Raw genomic sequence first — 21,435 nt, 5'->3', positions numbered from 1 at the left:
AAGGATTATTCAGGGTATGGTTATAACTTATCTGCCATATTTTTCACGCTACCAAGTTCCTAGTAATCGCAAAGACACATAACGTCATAGAATATCGGGAAATATTATTGCACAAGTAATCTTCTTTTTAAAAAATTCCGTGTAGTTGACACAGACAGTGTACTTGTGACATGAAGTCACACAACAGCAATATGATAAAGAAACGGTTAGCTAGGACTAGGAGAAATATCTTTCATTAAACACCGCGAAACTGATAGAGAACGAATACAACGATTCAAAATTGATAAATAGAACATTGTATACATATCGCCGATGCAGAAACCATGGTGGGACATCGAGCCTTTTGCACTAATGTAATGACCGGTAAGGACACATTTCCTTCAGACGTTCTTTTGCCGATACTTCGCTTCTGCAAACTCATTAATTAGAGTAGTAAAGGTTATATATTTTTTACGTGTTCTTTTATATATGGTCAGTATCGCTACGTTTGATAGCATTTCATCACTCATGGCGGAGCGCAGAGACGTCTTGATCAGCTTTAACTCGGAAAAGTTCCTTTCGCATGATGCAACTGACACACAGATCGTTACGAACAAGTGAAAGATAACAGTAAGTAAGAAGTTCCATTTGGCGATAAATTCCAGGAACTCCAGGCACCGAGTCTGAAGATGATCCAGCGAATCTCATTCGCGACTTTTCACGGTCGCACTTATGCAATGTCGTTCCTACTTGACTTTTGCTGTGACACGCAGCTGAGAGCGCGGCTGTAAGCCCCGCATTGCTTCTTCACCCTTCTTGTTATTTTTTTCCGCCTTCTTTTCCTTCTCTCCCTGATCTTTTTCTCCCCACTCCCCTTTCTCTGTGCAGTGCTTCCTCCTCTGAGATACAGTTACGGCACTGCACTTCTCTCTTCCTCTCCTTCAAAAATCACTACACATGCAATGTCGCTCTCAACGAACGCTTCGCCGTAAACGCGAGCGCCGGGCGCGCTCGTTGTACGCCCTCTCGCTGCTGTCTTTGTTCGTCTTCGCTGCGCGTTCGGAACGGAAGAGGGACCCAAGAGCAGTGGCGTAGCTAGGTCGTCTGGCACCTGGGGCCCATAGGTCTTCAGTCACCCCCCCCCCCCCCCCGGGTGTAGCCGGCGGAAAGAGGGGTGTCTTCAGACGTATATGACACCCCCCCCCCCCTCCACTGGCCCCTTGCACCCGGGGCCCACGGCCCCCCGGCCCCCCCTGTTGCTACGCCACTGCCCAAGAGCCTCAACGCCTTATAACGCCCGACTGTATGTTTAGCGACGCCTGCTCCCAGCATGAATGCACGGCACGAGCGCACCCCACATGAAACGTTCCGCTAAGGCGAGTAGTTTAGCGACCATTTTGCGAAGTAAAATTTTCAGCCCGCACATTCGTGCAATTATTTCGTGGGGTGTTAGAGCTGCAACCGACAATTCTGCGGCGCAACGCATCGGGTACATGAGCTCGGGCTACTGGATACTGGAGCATTCTTTGCCATTTGCGCTCACTCAAGCCGACGGAAAGAGGGGTGTCTTCAGACGTATATGACACGCCTCCCCCCCCCCTCCTACTGGCCCCTTGCACCCGGGGCCCACGGCCCCCCGGCCCCCCTTGTTGCTACGCCACTGCTTAGGATCCCACCTCACGTTGACTTCCCTATCAGGACCGGCACTAGCTGACTGCCGTATGGCTGCCAGCGAGCTGCCAGAACTCCAAAAATCGAAGAAGCCCAATGTGCGGAAGGCCTGAGGCGGAACGTCAATGCAAAGATAGAACACGCTGTGACGTCACCAGTGCGAAATCCTTTGCATGAAATGAAAGCGCCTGAGTCAGATTGACGATGATGATGGATCAGCTTGAAAAGATTTGAAGTGTCGTCATCGTGCGTTGGCCTAAATATTTGCTAATGTTGCTGCATAATATGAGCTACACAAGTTTGTATCCAATTTTTACAGTAGTCAAGCTATTTCAAAAGTAGCCAAAATGTTGCCAAGTAGCCAAGGCATTTTTTCCCCCGCCAATAGCCTTAAAAAGTAGCGAATTTGGCGCAAAGTAGCCAAATCTGGCAACCCTGGCTAGAATAGGGGTAGTGGATCCCACCTATAACAAACAAAATATCATTTGCAGAGCCAGTGGGTAGTGAAATGGAGAACAATGACAACAGCAGGACAGAATTAGAGGAAGAGTACGGAGGAATGACAAGTAAGGAATGGGACAGAATTGAACACAAGGTCCCCGTGGGAACAGCGACAGGACCTGATGACATACCTATGAAATTGATAAGCATATTAGGCCAGAAAAGTAAATTAAAATTACAACTTATTGAACAAATAGTAGTAGGGGGAGATGTTCCACAGGCCTGGAAATCAAGCAGAATATTAGTTTACAAAGGTAAGGGAAGCAAGGACAACATTAAATCCTACAGGCCAATAACTGTCACATCAGTCATATACAGAGTAGCAATGCAGATAGTGAAAAAGAGAATGGAGGAATGGGAAGAACGTGAAGCGATCTTGGGAGAACTGCAGAATGGATATAGAAGAAACAGAAGGCTAGATGATAATTTATTTGTTATAACACAGTGCATAGAGATAGCGGCAGCCAGGCAGAAACCGCTATGGATAGCTTTTTTAGACATTAGAGGAGCCTATGATAATGTAAACCGAGAAAAGTTATGGAGCCAGTTGAGGGAATATGGTCTAGATAGAAAGATGATTGGGTTCCTACAACAAGTTTATACAGATAATGAGGTAGAGATAACATGGGAGGGGGAAACTACAAAGCCAGCTAAAATAAGAAGAGGTCTCAGGCAGGGCTGTCCATTGTCGCCTCTGCTTTTTATGATTTACATGAGCCAAATGGAAAAGAGACTAGAACAGAGCACACTAGGAACCGACATAAGCTATATGCTTGAAGGGCAGAAGGTAGCTCAAGTACTAGCCGGACTGATGTACGCAGATGATATTGTACTGCTTGCTGACACCCGATTAGGGCTACGGGAACTAATGAGCATATGTGGAGAGGAGGGAGAAAAATTGGGACTGCAATTCAGTAGAGAGAAGTCTGGGATAATAGTATGCAATGAAGAAAGGGGGGAACCATTGGAAATACAAAGCACTAAGATTGATCATGTTGAAAAATACAAGTATTTGGGCATATGGCTAAACGAGGGCAAAAAGTACTTGGAAGAACAGGAAAAAATTATGATTGAAAAAGTGAAAAGGAACTCAGCTGTAATGAAACACAAGGCACTATGGAACTATAATAGGTACGAGGTGGTTAGGGGCATATGGAAAGGGGTTATGGTACCTGGCCTCACATTCGGAAATTCAGTACTGTGCATGAAGTCGGAAGTTCAGGCATGCATGGAAACGAGACAGAGAAGTGTAGGCAGGTTGGCCTTAGGAGCGCACGGGAACACCCCTAATGAGGGAGTGCAGGGGGACATGGGATGGACGTCATTCGAAGGTAGAGAGGCAATAAGTAAGCTAAAATGAACAGGGACTCCCAGCAATGGAGGAAAAAAGATGGGCAGGAAAAGTGTACAAATATCTATACATGAAAAGTCTGAACACAAAGTGGACACTCAGAACGAGGAAGCTGAGGAATAGATACCTACAGCCGAGGGAGGGTGTCCAACGTGGTTCTAGTGTGGGAAAGGAGGTGAAGGAGACGGAAAGAAAAATGTGGGAAGAAAGAATGCTCGGAAAGCCAGCGCTATCTATGTATAGGTCACAAAAAAGGAGATTAAGAGAGAGCTCTTATTTGATAACTCGCGGGGCAGCTCACTATTATTCGAAGCTAGGACGGGGGTTTTGAGAACGAAAACATACAGGGCTAAATTTGATGACGTGGACTTTTGGTGCACAGCTTGCGGAGCCGAAGTGGAGACCACAGAGCATATAGTGCTGAGATGCACAGACCTTCGCCCGACTCTGGCAGAGGGAACAGTGGCAGATATGAAAGGGGCATTGGGTTTTCCCGGGGAACGAGGGCAAATAGACGAGAAAAGAGTGGCAGTAACGAAGGGGAGGCTAGAGGATTGGTGGATGAAGTCAAGGGAGAGATAATACCATAAATCGGGGAGATAATGTTTCCTATACTTTTTAGATAGCTATTTCGGGGGAAGGAGGGGAGTGAAAACTAGTTTAAGGAGAAGAGGATATAAAGAAAGAAAAAAAAATGGGAGGGGGAGCAAAAGGCTAGGTGGCGCCAGCCGCCGCCCGTTACAAAGGGTATAGCCGCCATCCATCCATCCATCCATCCATCCATCCATCCATCCATCCATCCATCCATCCATCCATCCATCCAGTGTGCTCAGATGACGGCTCCGCATGTCCTTGAGGACATGCGGCCCTTGATGTCGCCACCGAGAGATGGCGCTACAAACATTTTCACCTGAAACCTTTTGCAGTCCTGCGCCTACGCTATGCGAGTTCTGCGGGTTATTTCACCGCATAGCGTAAGTTGTTGCTATCTGTATTACCGGAACGGCGTCAATTCGCATTTTGTGCTATATATTAAAAAAAAACAAAGAACTTTACCGTTGTGACTGCGACGGCTCGGGAGGCGTTATCGATGACCTCGCGAGTACATAAATTTGGGTGCTGGTTCGCCACCAAAGTGGGCAGCTTGCAGTAGTTCGTAGCAGTTACTGTGACGATAATGTTAGCGCGGTGATTCGTTTTATCTACATCTAGTACCACTAATCACTGTGTAATCGTCCACTGCGGTCCGCTAAGGCTAGCGTCGAGCGTGCGCCGCTCTCTTGCCGAAGCTCACCGCACTTGGTCAAGTTGCGGACAGTTTTCTTGCGCCATCTTATCGCCGGAAGGAAATATACGGCACATATATTGATGAAAATTATTTTCTGTAAAATATCAAAGAAGCTTATTTCTAATTGTACACAATAATTCCAGCAATGATTTCAACGAGCAGGCGACATTAATTGTTCTCTGAGCGCATACATTTTCTTTTATTTTCGAATGCACTTTCAATTTCGTACATTTTGTGAGGAACAGCATTAAAACAAATATGGTGTACAATATTGTTGCAGCAGTGAAAAATAAGCAAAATCAGCCTAACCGAAGAATACTCAAAGAACGGCACAGATACCAAAAATATAACAAATCTCACTGTTAGTGCATGCACGAAATATTTCTTTTCACAACAATAACAATCTTTACAAAATAAAACAAACAATTTTTTTTGTAAGAGCATGCCTAAGAATATGGAGTAAGGCGAAATGAAAAAAATCTATATACAAAATTCCCATTAAGGTCATAGTGAACCAGACTCCTCAAGAGTTCAAGTACGGTGTTGGTTCTTTCATGCCCATTTTCATATGGTGCACCACCGCGACATATGGGCTTCATTCACGTTGACATATAATTTGTTTTTCTTTTATTTAGGCCTGCCTGCCCCCTCTTCATTCAAAACAAACATAGCATTAACACAATTTTTTTTAATGAAACAAATGTTTTAAACATGTACTACACAGCTTTCTCATGCAGGTTTACTTATTTTCCGATGCTTAGCTGCTTCCCTTCTGCTTCGTTGCTCCGAGTTGATGCCTTTGCCGAAAAAAAAATGGAGCCGTGTAGTTAAATAGAAGCTGATAACTTTTCTTGTAACTTCAGCTGCGTGCTCATTGCAACCAATGTCGCTCATGCACCTTGCCCTCACGAGGGTGTGTATATCCATAATACTGTAGGCATGCAGTTCTTGCTTCTTGTCTTCACGGTGTAAGTTTCTTTCCCACTGATGCCTCCTTTCTTCGTCTTGCGGGACGCTGAAAAGAGACACCTTCGGCGAGTCTTTCACTCGATTATAGCATATCCGGCACCCTGGTGCAAAACAGTAATTGCGCCGGCGACTAGGCATAGTTGCTTAGCGCACCGCAGAACGAGCACAAAGGATGTCCGAGGATATTGCAGAGACAAGTCTACGAACGTTGCACTTCACAAAAACAATCAAAATCAAGTCGATTCGCATCCTCGTGTGCAGGCTGCAGCAAGCGAATGGCAGTGACGAGCACACGCGCTGGCACGGGTCTTCAGGACAATAATGTGAACAATCATTTCTTCTGCATCAGTAAATTACGGTTCTACAACACCAAAAACACCACTCTTACAACGATAAGACGTTTGGTAAGCCAGAAAAAGCGCAAGAACGAAATACGGGTGGCGACGCCTAGTTAAGTTCCCGCAGCTGGCCGCTGTGACGTCTTGGATTTTGATGGCATCTTCCAAGGCCTACTAACTATATATAGCGGTACAGATTGACTACATTGTGTTCTAAAGGAACCAAATATTAAACATGGCAACTTTCGGGAACCTTTATTCAGCCAACGCGGCCCAAATGCGATAACATACTTTGGCACCCCGCAGGGGCGTCTGCGTCAGCAGGCGTTTGGTGTGTGGCGACACCACGTACCCGAGCACACGAGGGTTGGACCCTCCCGCGTGTAGCCGTGCGCGGCTTAGCTTTGTCTGGGGAAAAGGGGATCCTGCAGGTTGAGCCGATGCTGGGTGTTTGGACCTTTAAGGCCCCCCGGCGGAGGCAACACACCTCTTCGGCCTCGGCTTCACATAGACGGCACCTCCAGACTGACCCACCTGAAGGAAATCGGCAGTCGCCTTTTCCTGTCTCTCTCTTCCTACAACCTTCGTCTTTCCCTTACTTTCCACCTTTCCTGTCTCCTTCTCTCTTCTATTTACTTCACCCGCCGTGGTTGCTCAGTGGCTATGGTGTTGGGCTGCTGAGCACGAGGTCGCGGGATCGAATCCCGGCCATGGCGGCCGCATTTCGATGGGGGCGAAATGCGAAAACACCCGTGTACTTAGATTTAGGTGCACGTTAAAGAACCCCAGGTGGTCGAAATTTCCGGAGTCCCACACTACGGCGTGCCTCATAATCAGAAAGTGGTTTTGGCACGTAAAACCCCATAATTTAATTTTTTTTTCTATTTACTTCCTTCTTCTTGGCGGCAAGGGTTAACCCTGTGTGGCTATCCAACCTTGGGTACATCATATTTGGTTATACTAGCGGCGTACGACTGGCGTCGTGCAGACTTGCATGCAAGTTCTGCCGCGTCCCCTCGTTGGGCTCCGTGGTGGGCGGTCGGCGCTGCTGCCGAATTTTTATACATGTTCATGGAAACTTCTTTCCCCAAACTTCCTGATCGCCCTCAGAAACGAGGGCGCACCGAAGATGTATTTCAGTTCTTTGGACACAAAATCCAGAATTTTCCCCGGTTCCATGTTATTCACTCTGAAAAGCCAAACAAAGCAGTGCGAAACATTTCACCATTCCTTGTGTCAAAGTCCTTGACTGATGTTTTTGGTCCAGGTTACAAGGTGTCCAGGATGGCAAGCGGTGACCTACTCTTGGAGCTCCGCGATTAGAAACAATATCAAAAACTACCGAAGCTAGTGTCATTTGGGGAGACCCACATAACAGTAACCCCGCACCGTACAATGAACACCACCCGCGGTGTTGTGTCGGATGATGATTTGCTTGAGCTGACTGAAGCGCAACTCCTGGAGGGCTTCAGCGAACAAAATATGATCAATGTCAGAAGAATTAAGATGAGGCGAGATGGTAAAGAGATTCAGACGAAGCACTTAATAATCACCTTTGGTTCAAGTGTCCTGCCCGAGTCAATCGAGGCCGGGTACATCAAGCTCCGTGTTAGGCCGTACGTGCCAAACCCACTCCGTTGTTTCAAATGCCAGCGCTTTGGCCACAGCTCGCAGAGCTGCCGAGGCCGCCATACTTGTGCTAAATGCAGTGCCAAAGAACACACCACTGAAACTTGTGAGAACGCTTTCCGCTGTGTAAACTGTGATGGGGAGCACGCCGCGTACTCGCGGTCGTGCCCATCATGGAAGAAAGAAAAGGAAATTGTTACAATTAAAGTCACGGAAAATATCACCTTCAAAGAGGCACGCAAGCGGGTTTCATACCTGCCCAAGAAAAGCTTTGCCGATGTGGCGCGTCAGGGGGCAGCGTCACAACGGCCTCCGGCGGCTGTCCGACCCACAAGCCGTGAGTCGGCAGTTACGCCATCTGTTCCCGCGGCGGTTGCAGCTAGCGCTGCTCCGTCAACCGAGGAGAAGGGACCATCGACCCCGAAGGTGGGCGCAGCCGAGGCTGCCTCAACCTCCCAGGTCCCTTCCAGCGCTGACAACGGCTGGCGCAGCCAAATCCCTCAGGGAGCCCCATCGACCTCCGGGCTGGTGGGCGCAGGGGTCTTGCCCTCCAAGGCGGGACTCTCCCTGGTAACTTCTCGCTCGCAAGAGCACGTGTCCGGTGCCTCACAAGAGGCAATGGACACTACACCTATCCTCATGGGGCGCCAAGCGCCTAAGGAGCGGCGAGGTTCCCTCGAACGCTCCAGAAAGGGCAAGACCCCGATTACAGGGCCTCGAAAGAGGCCTGTGATCTAATCTCTGAAATCTCTGTAATTAAAACTTCTGTTTCCGTACACACAGCACCTATTTACTTCAAATATGGATACACAGTTAATACAATGGAACGTCAGAGGTCTTCTTAGAAACCTTGATGATGTGCAGGAACTCATCCACAAACACAATCCAAAAGTGCTGTGTCTACAGAAAACACACTTAAAAATCGAAACACACAAATTTCCTCCTACAGTATGTTACGTTTCGCAGAGATCGCGATGATGCTCTCGCATTATCGGGCGGTGTTGCCATTGTTATTCAGAAAAGCATAGCGTGTCAACGTTTGCGGCTACAAACGCCCCTTGAAGCAGTGGCTGTTCGTGCTGTTCTCCTAAACAAACTTATCACTGTGTGCTCGCTCTACATACCCCCACATTACAATTTAACTAAACATGAATTTCAGTCCTTCATAAATGAATTTCCAGAACCTTATATTGTTCTTGGTGATTTCAATGCACACAACTACCTGTGGGGCGACCCTCGTATAGATGTGCGAGGACGACTTGTTGAAAAATTCCTTTTCTCATCTGGTGCGTGCATTCTGAATAAGAAAGAACCCACATATTACTGTCTTGCCAGCAAAACCTTTTCTTCAATTGATCTCAGCATAGTTTCTCCTTCTATTCTGCCTGAACTCGAATGGGAAGTTACAAACAATCCTTACGAAAGCGACCACTTCCCCATACTGCTACGAACACCTAAAGAAAACGATTATCCACCACAGGCTCCCAAGTGGAAGATTGATACAGCTGACTGGGAGAAATTCCGAACTCTCAGTAGTATTTCATGGGATGACATGTCCTCGTTAGGAATTGATGCTGCTGTGGAATATTTTACAGCTTTCATAATAGATGCCGCAACTAAATGTATATCACAAGTGAATGGCTTGGCATGCAAACGGCGTGTCCCGTGGTGGAACGAGGACTGTAGGATCGCTCGTAAGAAACAGAACAAAACGTGGGGGTTGCTACGCGCCTCTCCCACTGCGGAGAATCTGTTTAACTTTAAGAAAGTGAAATCGCAAGGCAGGCGAACACGCCGACAGGCTAGAAGAGAGAGTTGGCAGAAGTTTTTATCAGGTATCAACTCGTACACACATGAGGCCAAGAGAGAGACAAAAGGGAAGGAAAGACAGGGAGGTTAGCCAGTGTAAATACCGGCTGGCTACCCTGTGCTGGGGAAAAGGGTAAAGGGAATAAAAGGAGAAGGAAGAGAGAAGAAAAAAAACAAGAAAAATGCACACAGTAACGCGATGTTACGCGCAACAAAAGTCAAAGGCGTTCGCACAATTCACATGTCCTTAAAAACTTGAGCAAGGCCCTTAAGGCTTTGAGTGCCGAAACCCGTCTGGACCAGTGTCCTAGAACTTTCTCTTCTGTGAAGGGGCGATTGTCCAGTTTTTCGAGCATGGTCACGAGCACGTTTCTTTGCACATTGTAACGTGGACAGTCACAGAGGAGGTGCGCGATCGTCTCTTCGCAGCCGCAGGTGTCGCAAGAGATGAGGCCAAAGTCGGGAACAGGGTTAATAGGATGAAAGGGCGACAAACATATTCACTTCCTTTGGTAAATACACAAGGTCAAACACTGAAAGATCAGGCAGACTCACTTCGGGAACACTTTGAGAGCGTGTCGAGTTCAAACCATTATTCGCAATCCTTTTTGAAATACAAACAAATAGAAGAATGTAAGCCAATAATACGAAAATCCAGACAGAATGAACCCTATAACCGGCCTTTCAATATTGCTGAGTTGAGAGCTGCCTTGAACACATGCAAAAGCACTGCACCGGGACCTGACAGAGTCATGTATGACATGATCATAAACTTACATACTGACACCAAACTTACACTACTCACACTTTTCAACGCTATTTGGGCTACGGGATACCTCCCATCCACATGGAAAGAAGCGATTGTGGTCCCTGTTCTTAAACAGGCCAAAGACCTTTCCTTGGCGGCAAGTTACCGTCCGATAGCCCTTACTAACTGTATTTGTAAGCTTTTTGAAAAAATGGTTAACCGCAGACTTGTACATTTCCTAGAACTCAACAAGCTCGATTCCTTTCAGTGTGGCTTCAGAGAAGGGCGGCCCACAACCGATCACCTTGTGCGCATTGAGGGAAACATTCGCGATGCCTTTCTACATAAACAATATTTCCTATCCGTATTCCTCGATATGGAGAAGGCGTACGACACTACGTGGCGCTATGGAATCTTGAGAGACTTGTCGGGAATCGGCATCCGTGGCAATATGCTCGTCCTAATAGAAAGCTATTTGTCCAACCGTACATTCCGCGTGAAAGTCGGCAATGTATTGTCACGACCTTTTATACAGGAAACTGGTGTACCTCAAGGAGGTGTACTTAGCTGCACGCTCTTCATCGTGAAAATGAACACCCTTCGTCCTTCATTACCGCCAGCCATATTTTATTCTGTTTACGCAGACGACATACAGATAGGTTTCAAATCCTGCAACCTTACAGTATGTGAGAGGCAAGTACAACAGGGCTTGAACAAAGTGTCCAAATGGGCAGAAGAAAACGGATTTGAAGTGAACCCCAACAAAAGTTCTTGTGTGCTTTTCACAAAAAATAGAGGGCTCATTGCAGAACCCAGTATAGAAATGTATGGTCAGCGAATTCCTGTGAACAAAGAACACAAGTTCTTAGGCATCATACTTGATTCTAAATTAACTTTTATTTCACACATAAAGTACCTCAAGGTCAAATGCTTAAAAACAATGAACTTACTTAAAGTGTTATCCCACACAACATGGGGCAGCGACAGGAAATGTTTAATAAATCTTTACAAGTGCGTCATTCGATCACGGTTGGACTATGGTGCCGTGATCTATCATTCTGCAGCCCCGAGCGCGCTAAAGATGCTAGATCCGGTCCACCACCTAGGAATCCGACTGGCTACTGGAGCTTTCAGAACAAGTCCCATTGAAAGTTTATATGCAGATTCAAATGAGTGGTCACTTCATCTGCAGAGAACATACATCAGCCAAACATATTTTCTGAAAGTCCACTCTAATCCTCAACATCCCTGTTTTAATACCATTAACGATATGACATGTGCTACACTCTTTCATAATCGTCCCTCCGTAAGACAGCCTTTCTCGCTGCGTGTGATAGAGCTTAGTGATCAAATGCATGTCCCACTCCTCGAGCTCCGCCTAATGCATCCAGCCAAGCTGCTACCTCCTTGGGAGTGGCAGCTCATACAATGCGATATATCTTTTGTGCAAGTCACAAAGCATGCTCCAGAGATTGAAATACAAATGCATTTCCGGGAACTCCAGTACAAATACTCCTGCACAGAGTTCTACACAGATGCATCGAAGAGACACGACGGGGTGTCCTATGCAGCCGTCGGTCCATCCTTCTCGGAATCCGACGTACTGCATCCGGAAACCAGTATTTTTACGGCCGAGGCCTACGCACTGTTGTCGGTTGTAAAGCATATAAAGAAATAAAAACTCCAGAAATCAGTTATATATACGGACTCCCTTAGTGTTGTGAAGGCCTTGATGTCATTCTGTAACCACAAAAATCCGGTAATTAATCAACTCTACTCTGTCCTGTGCAAAGCATATATATCTAACCAACATATGATTATATGCAGGGTGCCAGGACATAGGGTCATCGAGGGTAACGTTCTAGCGGACCAGATGGCCACATCAATTTCAATGCATGCAGTTAATCCTACTGCTTCGGTCTCTGTCACAGACCTGAAGCCTTTCTTAAGAAGAAAACTGCGAAACTACTGGCAACACTTGTGGGACCTGGAAACAAATAATAAGCTGCATGTAATAAAGCCACCATTAGGTTTCTGGCCTCCTGTAACAAAATCCCGCCGGACAGATGTCCTATTCTGTCGTCTAAGAATAGGACACACATTTGGCACACATAACTTTTTACTCACGGGAAACGAGCCTCCAACCTGTGGTAGATGCGGGGAGAGGCTGACCGTCCTCCGCGTCCTACTGGAGTGTCGGGAAGCCGACGCTGAAAGAAAGAAACATTTTCTCTTAGCATACCGGCAGCACATCCCCCTTCATCGTGTTATGTTACTTGGTCCAGAACCACTCGTTGACACCAACGCAGTCCTAGGTTTTGTGAAAGATGTTGTTTTGCACGTTATTAGCCCCACATGTTCGTAGCGCCTCCTCTCTTCAGAGGATGCCGCTGTGATAATTATTTTGAATAGCACATGCCTCTAGGCCCTTGTGGTTCAAGGGCTCTGGCGAGGCAGTAGTGCTGTAAGCAATTTAACATCTCGCATATTTTAAATAATGCATCATTCTTCTACGATGGATTTTAATGTTCATAGTATTCGTCATTAGTCATCGCCATAATTTTTAGCACGTAGATTTTACGCACTTTACAGCCACTATTTTTAGGCCCCTTTACAGCCAACTCACATCTTCACAGAACTCATTATCATCACCGCGAAATCACTAACACTGTCTTGGCGCTTTTTGGCCACATCTGGCCCTTGCGCCACTAAGCCACACACATTCATTCATTCAAGATACTTTGGCATCCCTGACGTTCCGCTGACGTACCGGCGCTGGGGTTTAGACGCAAAATTCAAATATTGATACTTGGACCTTCATTTTCTCATCTAATAATCAAACTATTTCTTTTTTGAAATGACTGCCTGCAGGGTTCTCAAACAATGCTTCATTAGTCTAAACTGATTTATTGTTTCGCTTTAGTGTCCCTTTAAATTGGTTGCAAAGCGACCTCCGCGAGGCCGCAAATTGTTTTTACGTCAATCTTGACTTGTTGCCTAAATAACGCGGTAACCGCAAAAATATTTATTGGCGCATAATTTTGTACGCTTTCATTCGTGTATTATAGTGGAACAGTGAAAGCCTAATTATTTATTGAACTGAGAGTAAGATAGTAAAAACTTTATTGAATATAAATAAGATAAGGCACGATGGTTGGAGCCCCTATTCCAGGGCCCCACGTGCACGAGCGGCTCGCTGGGCTTGGTCCAGAAGAGCCAACTGGCTCTCGCGACCCTCGTCCGCAAGCCATGCCTCCCACTGCCTATTCCTCATTAGCGGATGTTGGTGTAATATGGGGCTGTCTATGTGCGGAGGCCTCCTGGGGCACTCCCATGTGATGTGTTTTAGTGTGGGTGTGTCTGTGAACCACGGGCACTCGTCAGTGAACCTCGTGGGGTGTATTCTGTGTAGGTGGTGCAGGTTGGGGTATGAATTCGTCTGAATACGACGCCAGTCCCTCTGCTGTTGGCTGTTTAAATCGAAGTGAAGATGTCCAAAACGTCTCCGCTCTTGCCTTTGCTGTAGGGGGATGTCACGAGAATTCGGTGGAAGGTCGTCGCTAGGCCATGCCGTTGCTCGGACGTTTAATCCTCGAGCAATACGTTCTACCCTCGCGTTTCCTGCAAGTCGCTCGTGTGCCGTACACCATACGATAGTGTGGTGCCCCTCTAATTGAGTGCCTAAAATTTTGACTATTGATTTGGGTGCCGTTCCATGTAGAAACAGGCGGCAAGCCGCTTGTGAGTCGGATAATATGACAGCCGAATTGGTTTGGCACTCGGCGTCCTAAATGACCAAGGCGATGGCTGCAGCCTGTGCCCTGCATGCCGAGGCTGTTTTGAAGGATGCCGTTGTTATGTTGTTGCATGTTGAGACTGAAATAAAACGTTTGCTTCACTGCAACTATTTATTTTCGAGTTTCGCTTCAGTTGGCAATGAAGTTTCATGAGTAAACCGTGCTCAGCGGTGAAATGAACTGTACCGCAGACTTTTGAAGAGTCAAATACTCAGACTCCATACACTTTGTCCATGTCTGTTGCACACCTCATCGCTTCCGCCGATGAAAAGACTCTTCAAGAACAGCAGACGCTCCATGGTGTCAAGTACGACGCCATTTTAAAGTGGTCGCACGACGACGATATTGTTTGCTTCTGTGATTGGCTGGCGGAATAACAACCCAGCGCGGTCCGTGTGCCTTGGTTGCAAACTGCCGGTTTTTTTTTAAAGTTGTATTTTACTATAGCAAGGGCAGTCCCGCGGGCGGCACTCTCCGCGTGACTGCGGTAGGGTGGCTAGAATGGACATTCCCAATCTAGCCACCCTAGCTCCGGCGGCGTCGCCAGTAGCGGCGGCGCTACGATCGACCACTCTTGAAAGGCAGCAGACAAAACAAAGTCGGTTCTTTATTCTATGACAAAACGCTGGCATACACTGCGTCGTACCTGTATGATTGACGAGCGCAGGAGGTTTTGTTCAGATTTTTGCCCGAAGCACTTCTTTTATTTGGTCTGTATTCTCTGCTTACAATCAGACAATGAAACGGGCATTATTTTTTTTTGCCACAGATGCTAAAGTGGTTTCCAAAATTACTGTAGCGCCTCTGTCCTCGCCTCTTGTTCCTAGCCACGCTGTCGAGAACACGGGAACTCGATTGCAGTTGAGTCCCGTATGGATGAACTTTTTCTACACGATAGAAAATAATCACTGCTATATGTTCAGCAGCCAGGATCAAGTTTGTTTAGCTTACAGAGCTTGAGGGTGCGCACAACAGTCTATACGAACTCGAACGAGCAGATTCGGATCACACATAATCGCAATCGAGTAACTGCGTGACAGAGGAATAACACGTAGCTAGTACTTGCAACACCAAAAGTGTAAATTAAGCTGTTACGTTGCACTTTCATTCTTTCCTTGGCACACCTTTCAGCAGCACATTATAAGCGTTGAGTTAAATGAAAACGAAAACTGCGCTAATGATCTAATAACGTCGAACAGCCGGACTTGTTGCTCCTGATGTGAACAGAAATGCTCACGAATTGGAAAGCAGCAGAGAAAATGTGCATGCGCGGATTGAGGTCATATACGACCACAGAAGCCACTTATTCCGAAAAGGTCACTGAGATTCATCTGTAAAAATCATGTCGCGCCTGCACAGTAAACACGAATGAGCACAAGGACGGGACTAGCATGACAATCATGCCAGAACCAAGCGGCAGCTTCGCTGAAATGGAAAAGTTGCTCATTGTTGAATTAATTGTGACCATGATTTGGCGAGCAGTTTACCGACCCAGTGAAAACACTTCGTCTATAGGACATCCAAACCATGTTACGATGTTGATGCACCATTTTGGATAAAAATAGGACATCTGCTGGACGTCAGTCTCAGATATCCTATTACGAACGTCCCAAGGATATCCCACAGACCTGTTCTATATATGCTACCACGAATGTCTGAAGGTTATCCTAGGTGTACATTTTTTTTTACATGCACGTGAATATTTGTGCTTCAATTGAAGCTATGTCTTAATAGTTTTCTTGGAGCAGAATTATGTTTTCTTGCATGTTCAAATTACAATCCGAAGCTATCATGTCTGCAGCTTGTGCTATGTCCTACTACGAATTTTTTGACGCAATTTACTTTGAAAACTTCAATTAGTTCAATAAGGCTATTGTGCTTGGCGCAAGGCCTAGAAGAATGAGTAAGCTGCACTTCTGCACACGTGTGTTCGAGTGTAACGCGTGCGCAGAATATATCTGTTCTTGATGCGTAAGTGCACTCTGCCCGTTGCATCTATCACACGGCGTGTTTTGTGACCGTAATTTACATTATGGCGAACGCTATGCAAAAGGCACTGCATATGTCCGTAATATGTACGCAGCATGTCCACATAATGTCCCTTGCGTACATGCAACGGATGTCCACAGGACACGGAAAGTGTGGCCAAATGGTCATGTGAGGGACATTCGCGGGACGTATTCGTACACATCCCTAAAATATCGATGTCCTGGCAGTGGATGTCGATAGGATATTCATACGATGCCATTCTTGTCTTTGGGGATATGGGTACAGCATTTCAAAAAAGGGGCACAATTCAATGGTCTATGTAATGTGTAACTAAATGCTCGATATATACAGGCATCACAGAGTATGTGGACACGCACAACAGCCTGTAGGGTGCCGAAGAATGATACGTTGAATAGTTTTCCACACTAATGCAATGACAGCATTAATTGCTATGATAATGGGCACAAGAACAAATGACCTGCATTACAAAAGTCCCGCTGCTTGCTTTGCTTCAGCAAATCCTAGTCCCCGTAACAACGAAAGTAAGTTTAAATTAAGCAGTTACATCGTACGAGTGTTCTCTCTTCCGCACACCTTTCAACAGCACATTAAGCGACGCCCTGGAAAATAAGAACTGCACAAAGGAATAATGTCGCACAAAATCAGCCACGAGCCTCGTTGCTGTTGACCCGAGCTGAAATGTTCACGAATCTAAAAAGAGCAGACATTTACAGAAAGCGGGTGAAACACCACCCAAGCGCTTTGAAGCCCCCCAACAGGCACCGCATGCAAGAGTGAGTGATTGCAGCACCGCCACTCCTTTCGCCACCAGCGGCGTCAGGTGCTCCTTCTAGTTCACTGTAGTCGGGGGGCTCCCGACTTTGCGCCCCGTCGAGATATGGCTTCCACGGTGGGGATCACATCCGCGACCGCGAACATTGACACAGTCGCTAAGCTATCACGGTAATACAGAGGTGCTGATTTGACCTGCAACTGCTTCCGGCGCATCGCTTATAGACCCTGCTGTGCGCTTTAATTGCTACTGCACTCCTTCTGCACGCCCTGCATAGATTGTCTACTTGACATATGTTTTTGTCTGGTCGTGATAGCAATCATTGCTAAAACGCTTTTGTGAGTGCAAAGAAAAAAAAAACTATTGCAAGGCCGTATTTCTCATTATTTCTGTCAAGACTACGGAAATCGCAATGATTTACAGTACCGGTCGAAAACATACTCAACGGTTGAAGTAACGATTTTTTTTTAATGTGCGGTGTTCCTTGCTTTCTGCTTAACTATTCCCGCATGAAAAAATCTTCACATCCCACGCACTGTGGGAATTTATGTAAGCGAAGCTTCCTGTGCTGTTTGGTTTGATTTAGGATAATTAGCCGTGAGAACCTCTGAGAGAATTGAGCATTGTCAATGCCTCACGTGGCACATAGAGTCGTTGCAGAATTTGTAAACTTTCACTGAATTAAAAACCACAATCGGATTACGAGGCACGTCGTAATATCGGATTCCGGGTTAATTTTGACACCATGGTATTCTTTGAACCCATCCCCATATTTAACCACACAGCGTTTTTTTTTATTTATCCCCCGTTCAAATACTGATGTCGTGGTCGGTATCACATCCTCGACCTCCAGCAATGACACCGCCGCGAAGCTACCATGGTAGCACAGAAGTGTCGATTTGACGTGCTACCGCTTCCGTATACGCGCGCGCGCGCGCGCGCACACACAAACACACACACACACACACACACACACACACACACACACACACACACACACACACACACACACACACACACACACACACACACACACACACACACACACACACACACACACATATATATATATATATATATATATACAGTGTCGCCTAGACACTGCGCGGCGCTTCATTAATTGCGGCACTGCTTGTGCGCACCCTGCATAGGTTGTCCACTTGACATATTTGCAGGGCTTATTTTTTTTTTCAGAAAAAGAAGAAACGTTCGTTACTGTACCTTCAATCTAAATTTATCCCGTTTGCTCTTAACCACTGTCCTGTCTAGTCGCAGCGTTTCCTTGCCTTCCCACGTCACATCTTCTTTATCTCCCCCCCTCCCCCCCTTTTGTGTGGGAACTGCGAGCAAACAGTGGCAAGGATGTTATTCCCTGGTTTCGCGACTGCGTCGGTGATACCCATTCTCTGCTTCTACTCCACCCACCTCCTAACCATCCTTGCTTCCCTTTGTACCTGCACGCTGGTAGAAAGGTAAGGGCCGCAATTTTTGCACTGCTTTTAAGGAGGTCACAGATGATTGCAGGTGTCAGGAGGCTAACACTGCGATGCCAATTGAGCTACAGAGGGTATTGTGCCCATTTGATACGCTGCAAAGGTCAAACGAGCTTCATTGTAAGGTTTGTCACAGAGCAAGACAAGATGGGGACAAATAGAAGGTGGAGAACGACGACTTGGCCCTTTTCGCCTTTTGCCCCTTTCTTGTGTTGCACTGTTGCACGCAGAAATAGAAAAATTTACACCGAGAAGCTCTCCCCATCCATACGCCCCCAAACACAGCTCTGCAAAAAAAAAAATATATATATATTATATCAGACAACGTGGTCCCTTCAGCGCTCTTCTCGGTAATGCCTTCATTGGCTCGATTTATAAAAATATAGATCTCAATTTGATCCATTTGTCCTGGCAGTTAATATTTCCTAGTCTCCTTGATCTTACCACGTGCACGTACTTACATTCACGTATTTTTTATATACCTACACTCTTTATAGGTGAGTAAATATAAAAAGGCTTGCTGAAAGACGTCTTCATCAGAAAAAATTTGCTTTACGCAGTTAGGCTAAGAGAAAGTTGAGATAACATTTGGTATTTGGCTGTCACGCGCTGAAAGCTCAAGGGCTAACGCCAGCAGAAGTTATTGGAAATACAACGCGGCTATAAACGCTACACTTGTACACTTGTCGGTCTGTGTGGACGTTTTCAAGAGGAAGGTGAATTCAGGAAGGCCTAAGGAAGAGCTATAGTTTTATGCGATATGTTCTCTAAAAATGCCTTAAAAGACCATATAAGCCGACAAATAAACATTTCGAGGTTGAGCATTCGGAACAGAAAAACTTGAATCCCTATACAAACTCAGTTGGCATGGTTTTCTAAAACTGTTAATGCAATCGAAAGTGTCTAAAAAAACGCGTCGATCAGAGCACTTAGCCAGCCGGAGAGAACGCGGGAGTTTACAGCGTGTGGCGACGGAACAAAATAACGTCCAGAGGGCCTGATGCAGCACGATACTGTAAAGACAGACTTTCTGGTTTGCTTCAGTGTTCTAACCTTTTTCCCGCCAAATTGCGTCACATCGCGGTTTTCCCGCCAAACTGTGGTCTAATGGGTAGGGCATCGGTGTTTCTGTGCTGAGGGAGCCGCGTTCGATACCAACCGTCGGACCAATTTGGGTCAGTGAGTACATGACACTCTTCAATGAAACCCATGGTGGTTCGCAGCATTGAACAACTAAATAAAATAAAATGTGCTGCTCTTCAATGTATCTTTTTGGCGGCGGCAACTTCGGTCACTGCGGCCTGCCGGTATGTGCCACTTTTAAAATAAAAAAAGTCTGAAAACTCATCTTGTGCTGGGCGGAATGGAACCCGCGTTATAATATATAAGGGGGACCATGTTTTTAAAAAGACATATATTTTTTTTATTGAAAAATTTTGAGCGTGGCGTTTTTGCAGATTAGTTCTTCGGTGAGACGGGCATATTTTGCAGCATAACGTGAGTAGCAGCAGAATCCTCAACAAAATATGATCAATTAACTTTTGTTATTTGAACCAAGGGGGCGGTTATTTAAATGGCAAATCTGGAGGCAGTCACATTTTAACGCAACCCCAAATTATGAAATCTTCAAAATCGCATCTCGATCGTTTGGTTGCACCAAAATTGATGGTATGCGCAATCTGTGACAAAATTTGCACGTTCGTGCCATGATGTATAGGAAGGCGGCCAATAAACATTGAACCCGCTTATTCTCTTTATTTTTCCTTTTTTATGCGTCATGCGTCGTTCGTAGTTGGTTTCTTCAAAGTGTGCAGACTAATTAAGACATTTCTAGTAAATTGTGCGTGCAAGCGATCCAGAGCTTTATATGTCATTTTATGAACAACGCGGTAATTATGCCGCTTCCCGGAACAACTGTAAACGCAACTGAGGTCGAATATAAAACTGGCGGAGGGTGCTGTATGGCCAATTTTCTGTTCAACAAGTGCTATATGCGGGCAAGGTTTCAAACGGAAGTGATGCACGGTCGGCGTTTTTCTAGTATGTGATTTAAGGACAGACAACCGTGATCGATGTTATGCGAAGCAGTGTGCGGGGTGCCTACCTAGTTAACGAAACGACCATGAGCACCAGGGCGTAGGCGGCTGTTTCACGACCTATCCCTTATTTCGTCATACACTCTTGTGATAATATGCCACATACGAAGATGTACGCGGCTGCTCGTGACCTAGATGACACGCACGCTATTTTATAACACCCCAGGTTCACGAAACAACCATGAAAGCTCAGAGACGTAGCCGACTAGCGTTTGTAGAAGTGGGAACGTTCACGAAGGAATGGTTCGCATGCAGATCGGACATTAAGCGATTTTACAACGATCGTTGAATTGATGGTACTCGGCTTATTGTTCCACAAGCACACTGATTTTTGGTTGCAAAACGAAGCCCCGTAGGGCCTGCCGAAAATTGCCATGGCCGACGGTATTTCACGTCGTCCCGGCGGGGTATTGGGAAAAGTTTTCAACTAGCAATAGTCGCCCCTCAGTTATCACTTCATTGGGTACAACACCGCCTCTGCGCAAAGCTAAAAGGCCTAATGTTTCGATATGACCCTATTGCAAGAGGCCCCATTACGATTGCAAGTTTTGCGCATGTAAACATTGGGTTTTTCTCAATACCTGCTCAGACAATTTAAGAACGTTTATATTTTTCTAATAAGGCTGATGAATTAAACCATTCCTTTATTTGATTTAAACGATTGCTTTTACATATTAGTCGAAAATTGTTATAGTGTTTACATGAAAGCAATTTGCAGTTTTGTAGAACACTATTTTCAACATGTCTTCATAGGTGGCACCAGGTGGCTCTTAACGCCGCCGGTTGCTGCTAACAGGTGGATAAGTCAGCGTGTGGTAATGTTCGACGACTACAGTAAATTTAGTTGAGTATTTAGGAAATGCCCTGGTTCCTTTCCATGTTGAATCATCATTAGCTCCTGTTTAGCCACATTCGCCGGCCAAGAACCCGAAGGATGTTGACTGTCTCGGACCAGTGAACGAGGGGCAAGTTTTCGTTCTCATG

The 21,435-nt window shown here is 46.0% G+C and overlaps 1 non-coding gene across 1 annotated transcript; it reads right to left on the bottom strand.

Annotated features, from left to right (window-relative positions):
* Nucleotides 1-20,798: 20,798 nt before the first annotated feature.
* On the bottom strand, nucleotides 20,799-20,940 carry LOC126528694 (U4 spliceosomal RNA). Its single transcript, XR_007599083.1, has one exon. It is a non-coding gene; the product is annotated as a U4 spliceosomal RNA (small nuclear RNA).
* Between the last annotated feature and the right edge of the window lie 495 nt (nucleotides 20,941-21,435).

The sequence above is a fragment of the Dermacentor andersoni genome, chromosome 9, assembly GCF_023375885.2.
Source record: "Dermacentor andersoni chromosome 9, qqDerAnde1_hic_scaffold, whole genome shotgun sequence".
Lineage (NCBI taxonomy): Eukaryota > Metazoa > Arthropoda > Arachnida > Ixodida > Ixodidae > Dermacentor > Dermacentor andersoni.
Note: the sequence above shows the minus strand (reverse complement) of the source record. Positions and strands in the feature narration are given on the sequence as shown.